This window comes from Salmo trutta, chromosome 16 (assembly GCF_901001165.1).
Source record: "Salmo trutta chromosome 16, fSalTru1.1, whole genome shotgun sequence".
Lineage (NCBI taxonomy): Eukaryota > Metazoa > Chordata > Actinopteri > Salmoniformes > Salmonidae > Salmo > Salmo trutta.
In genome coordinates, this window is record NC_042972.1 from 56,676,343 (window position 1) to 56,682,828 (window position 6,486).

The 6,486-nt window shown below is 42.2% G+C and overlaps 1 long non-coding RNA gene across 1 annotated transcript; it reads left to right on the forward strand.

The window, feature by feature from the left end:
* Positions 1-5,737: 5,737 nt before the first annotated feature.
* On the forward strand, positions 5,738-6,256 carry LOC115149889 (uncharacterized). Its single transcript, XR_003866993.1, has 2 exons — positions 5,738-5,816; positions 6,216-6,256. It is a non-coding gene; the product is annotated as an uncharacterized LOC115149889 (long non-coding RNA).
* Positions 6,257-6,486: the final 230 nt, after the last annotated feature.

Genomic DNA, 6,486 nt, shown 5'->3' on the forward strand with positions numbered 1-6,486 from the left:
CAGTTACCTTAGCTTTCTTGGGAACAGGAACGGTGGCCATCTTGAAGCATGTGGGGACATCAGACTGGGATAGGGATTGATAAGCATAGCGGATGTGTTGTTACCTACCCTTACCACCTGGGGGCGGCCCGTCGGGAAGTCCAGGACCCAGTTGCAGAGGGAGGTGTTTAGTCCCAGGGTCCTTAGCTTATTGATGAGCTTTGAGGGCACTATGGTGTTGAACGCTGAGCTGTAGTCAATGAATAGCATTCTCACATAGTTGTTCCTTTTGTACAGTTGGGAAAGGGCAGTGTGGAGTGCAATAGAGATTGCATCATCTATGGATCTGTTGGGGCAGTATGCAAATTGGAGTGGGTCTAGGGTTTCTGGGTTAATGGTGTTAATGTGAGCCATGACCAGCCTTTCAAAACACTTCATGGCTACAGATGTGAGTGCTATGGGTCGGGAGTCATTTAGGCAGGTTACCTTAGTATTCTTGGGCACAGGGACTATGGTGGTCTGCTTTAAACATGTTGGTACTACACTCGGACAGGGAGAGGATGAAAAGGTCTGTGAAGACACTTGCCAGTTGGTCAGCGCATGCTCGTGTTCATATTTCTGTGTATAGGGTGTGTTTGCAGGGTATGTTTGTAAATTAGCTCTGGGTTGCCACAGTGTGATCAGAGTGCGCTCGGGCGTTTGTAAATTCAGTGTTGGCAGATTGTCCATTCGTAAATTCAGAGTTTCACTCTCGGAGCGTTCAGAGTGCACACTGGACGCTCTGGCCAATGAGTAGGGTTGATCCGAGCGTTCTGACCACACAACGGCATTTAAGCACCCAAGCTAACTGGCTAAAGTTTTCCAGCTTGCTAGCTACTTCCAGACACAAATGAGAGAACATCTCACTCTGACCATTTTACTCGCCCTAGCAGAGCTGGTTAGGCTGTTTTCATGTTATCTAGTGTTGGTGACTAACTGTGCTGCAGGTAACAATTTAATAATGTTTTTTTTGCCAAAGTTTACTGACACCGGTCATATTCAACGGGTGTTGTACGTTCGTAAATTCATCAGTTATTCTGAGAGTGCTCTGAAATCAGAGTAGATAACCAGAGTGAAATTACGAACACACCCTTTAATACGTTTCCGTTAAAGCTTGCATCAATGCATGCCTCAAAATATGTACAAACGGAGTACGTTTTCGAGAATTGTCCTCCGTTTCACATACTTTGATTTGGACTCGGGGGATTGGTAGTATGCATTTTGTGAAACATCCTCCCTGATGACTTGATGGAGCCTTCAACTCCCACTGGACGTCGGCTAATCAAGAAGGGAGCTTTCCCCACCTTGTCCAGTGGAATGACTGCTCAGTCCCAGCACCACCCTTACAAAAAAAGATGACTGTTTTGAAACTGCAGTAAAAGTGCAGTAACTGCAATCGACTTTGGTATTTTGGACGCAATAATTACAGAATAACTGCAGTGTACTGCAGTTGAACTACAGTTATATTGCACTCTAACTGCAGTTATACTGCAAAATTACTGCAGTAAAAAAAACAATGTTATTTTGTACGCAGTATTTGCAGCAAACTGCAGTTATAAACTCAGCAAAAAAATAAACATTCCTTTTTCAGGACCCTGTCTTTGCAAGATAATTTGTAAAAATCCAAATAACTTCACAGATCGTCATTGTAAGGGGTTTAAACACTGTTTCCCATGCTTGTTCAATGAACCATGAACAATTAATGAACATGCACCTGTTGAACGGTTGTTAAGACACTAACAGCTTACACACGGTAGGCATTTAAGGTCACAGTTATGTAAACTTCGGACACTAAAGAGGCCTTTCTACTGACTCTGAAAAACAACAAAAGAAAGATGCCCAGGGTCCCTGCTCATCTGTGTGAAAATGCCTTAGGCACATGAGGACAGCAGATGGTGGCCAGGGCAATAAATTGCAATGTCTGTACTGTGAAATGCCGAAGACAGCGCTACAGGCAGACAGGATGGACAGCTGATCGTCCTCGCAGTGGCAGACCACGTGTAACAACACCTGCACAGGATCGGTACATCTGAGCATCACACCTGCGGGACAGGTACAGGATGGCAAAAACAACTGCCCGATTTATACCAGGAACGCACAATCCCTCCATCAGGGCTCAGAATGTTCGCAATAGGCTGAGAGAGGCTGGACTGAGGGCTTGTAGGCCTGTCGTAAGGCAGGTCCTCACCAGACATCACCGGCAATAGCGTTGCCTATGGGCACAAACCCACTGTCGCTGGATGAGACAGGACTGGCAAAAAGTGCTCTTCACTGACGAGTCGTGGTTTTGTCTCACCAGGGGTGATGGTTGGATTCGCGTTTATCGTCGAAGGAATGAATGTTACACCGAGGCCTGTACTCTGGAGTCGAATCGATTTGGAGGTGGAGGGTCTGTCATGGTCTGGGAGGTTTGTCACAGCATCATCGGACTGAGCTTGTTGTCATTGAAAGTCAATCTCAACGCAGTGTGTTACAGGGAAGACATCCTCCTCCCTCATGTGATACTCTTCCTGCAGGATCATCCTGACATGACCCTCCAGCATTTCAATGCCACCAGCCATGCTGCTCGTTCAGTGCGTGATTTCCTTCAAGACAGGAATGTCGTGTTTTGCCATGGTCAGTGAAGAGCCCGGATCTCAATCCCATTAAGCACGTCTGGGACCTGTTGGATCGGAGGGTGAGGGCTAGGGCCATTTCCCCCAGAAATGTCCGGAAACTTGCAGGTGCTTGGTGGAAGAGTGGGGTAACATCTCACAGCAACAACTGGCAACTCTGGTGCAGTCCATGAGGAGGAGATGCACTGCAGTACTTAATGCAGCTGGTGGCCACACTAGATACTGACTGTTACTTTTGATTTTAAACCCCCCCCTTTGTTCAGGGACAAATTATTCAATTTCTGTTAGTCACATGTCTGTGGAACTTGTTCAGTTTATGTCTCAGTTGTTGAATCTTGTTATATTCATACAAATATTTATGTTAAGTTTGTTGAAAATAAACGCAGTTGACAGTGATAGGACGTTTCTTTTTTTGCTGAGTTTACTCCACTCTGGCTGCAATCTTGTTTCATAAGGGCAAGATCCGGTGTAGGACTAAGGAGAGAGCAACCAATTTAGTTTGGATGATCAACTGTGTACAACAGATCAACTATGTACTGCAGTTGATCTGCAATTACACTGCAAAATTACTGCATTAAAAAAACTGTAATTTGGGTGCAGTATTAGCAGCATACTGCAGTTATACTTGACTCTAACTGCAGTTATACTGCACTCTGACTGCAATCTTTTTTTGTAAGGAGGTAGAGCAACTGGGGAGACAGATGGAGGAAACGTCTGTCCATCACCGATTCTGTTTGGAGCGATTTGCTGCATCCGACACGACATACGGTTGGTTCTACACAAGGTAGGTCATGATAACGGTGATAATAATATAGAGAAGAGAGGATAAAGAGTGCTGCTTTACTTCTATAAAAATAACAATATATGGCATCAAAAGGATGCTCATTGAAAATAAGGTCTAAATCGACTGAGAGCAAAACTATGTTGTGGCTTGAGTAGAAACATTTTGTAACAATAAGCATGCAACAAAGTAAGTAAAAATCAACCTAAATAAAGGCTTTTTAAATTGTTTAATTTTTGCACAAAAGGAGTGCCTTGATCTTTATTGCAGGCTTAGAAGTTACACGTTGTTTCTACTCAAGCAAGGCAGCTTTGCTCTCAGGTAATAAAAATATTTTATTTTCTCATCATGTCTAAGTGTACATGCTTGTGGGATCTTGTCTTCTATACTGGAGGCAGTGAATGGTACCTAGGATTGATATTAATACATCTTCTCTCATCATTCATCATAACATTTCTAATTTCTGACATAGGCTTGCCACATATGCCCACCTAATGGCCTTCTGGAAGCTCATCGAACCGGCATCCCACAACATGGTACGTGTGACCAGAGCAAGGGCAGCTGCAAAGAGGAATGAGGAGGTCACACTAACAGGAATTACAACGGTAAATTAAAGAAATGTTAATTATCAAAGTATCTGAATGTCCAAGGAAGCCGTTAAACACTCACTTGCCAGAGGAATTCAAGGAATACCCAGACACACAAGTGGTGATAGACTGCACAGAGTTGTGTTGTCCCACTGCACCTTCAAATGGATTATTGGCATGGCACCACATGATGCAATCACCTTTGTTTCAGCCCTTTATGCTGGGCCTGGCTTCAACCCCTAGGAATAACAAGGGGCACTTAGATCATCACATCACTCATATACACTACCGTTCAAAAATTTGGGGTCACTTAGAAATGTCCTTGTTTTTGGAGGAAATTTTGAAAGAAAAGCAAATTGTCCATTTTTTGTCCAATAAAATAACATAAAATTGATCGGAAATACAGTGTAGACATTGTTAATGTTGTAAATGACTATTGTAGCTGGAAACGGCTGTTTTTTAATGGAATATCTATATAGGCGTACAGAGGCCCATTATCAGCAACCATCACTCCTGTGTTCCAATGGCACGTTATGTTAGCTAATCCAAGTTCATCATTTTAAAAGGCTAATTGATCATTTGAAAACCCTTTTGCAATTATGATTGGCACAGCTGAAAACTGTTGTACTGATTAAAGAAGCAATAAAACGGGCCTTCTTTAGACTAGTTGAGTATCTGGAGCATCAGCATTTGTGGGTTTGATGACAGGCTCAAAATGCTCAATGCAGTGTACTACAAACTGGCCCTAACCAGAATAGAAAGAGGAGTGGGAGGCCCCGGTGCACAACTGAGCAAGAGAACAAGTACATTAGAGTGTCTAGTTTGAGAAACAGACGCCTCACAAGTCCTCAACTGGCAGCTTCATTAAATAGTACCTGCAAAACACCGGTCTCAACGTCATTTGTGAAGAGGCGAGTCTGGGATGCTGGCCTTCTAGGCAGAATTCCTCTGTCCAGTGTCTGTGTTCTTTTGCCCAGCTTAATCTGTAATTTTTATTGGTCAGTCTGAGAAATGGCTTTTTCTTTGCAACTCTGCCTAGATATTCCATAAAAAATCTGCCGTTTCCAGCTACACTGTATTTCTGATCAATTTGATGTTATTTTGACAAAAAATGTGCTTTTCTTTCAAACTTTTGAACTGTAGTGTATATTATTCATATTAGCCTTCAATAAGCATTCATACATCCTTACCATTGTTCTTGGCTTGTTCCACCTCTGCTCACTCTCAGTGCAACTATTGATGGGGAAACTGCACCAATCCCAAATTGAGAGTAGTTTGATGTCTGGTTGAGCAGTGCAACTGTGTGGTTGCACAAAGTAGTCCCAGCAACACAGGAGCAGTGGCAGTGGGCCAGGATTACAGGGAGTGACCACTTTAACACAACAGTGCTGTTCAAATTTAGGTAAGTAAACAAACCAAGAACAATAGAAACAGACTGACAGCTCAAAGAAAGAAATCCTCAAACTAGTTTCTGGGGAGCCTATTCTAAATTCACACCTTAAGTGAATTATTTATAATATGACTGTTAATCTGTGCTATGTTGACTATACTATCTAGCTAATCAATTTTCAAGTAGCCTTGCTGTGCTGCCATCCTGTTAGAAGGTAACAGATAATTTTATTACAGTGGTTAATATAGATTTTCATTGTGTTCCATGGTGTTTATCGCCCCCCTAGTGGAGCTTTCTGGTACTTAGAAAGACTGTAAGGAAACAGGAAAAGACACGCAGAGAAGCGGCTAAAAACAACGCTATGGTGCAGGTCTTTCGGTGCAGTTATTTCTTGCCACGCATCAGCCTCGAAAAATATTTGTTTTGTAAGTTCGATTCAAGCATATTGCTAGTGGTGGTAATCTTGTTATTGATAGAATTTCTTACTCATCAATGTTAGTTGGTTGCCCTGCCTTTCATGTGTGCCTCAGCTGTATTACTTTGCTCGTGCGTCATGTAAACAAATTGTAAAACATACAATACTGTTCTAGTGTAATATGCTTTGTTATTGTACAGAGGTGGTTGCACATTATTAGAGTAATTAAAGGAGTTAGCCAATTACCATATGAGTAACAATTAGCTATATGCTTTGGCATCATGTCAGATACATGGTACCTTGGCAGTGCTTTGTATTTATGCAACTTCAACTTGAAATGTATAATGTACAGCTACAGTATGTCGATGTGAATTGAATACTAAAGTATATTCTTTTCTGTATTTTGCAGTTTCACAACATAAACGTTTTCAATATATTCATTCAAGAAAAGTCACGCCTTGGGAGTTTTATTGAAGACTTAGTTGTTAGCTATCTGTGTAGTTTTGCATGGGAACGCAATTCCAGGACAGAATACTCGCCATTATTGTTAGGAACTTATTAATGCCCAGGAACTTGTTTATAACAACCCAAACAGTAAAACTTTGTGCTATATTCATCCTTCTCTCAAACTGTGTAACTTCTCGGATTTCCTCATTGACCTGTAACAAGTCACCCTCATG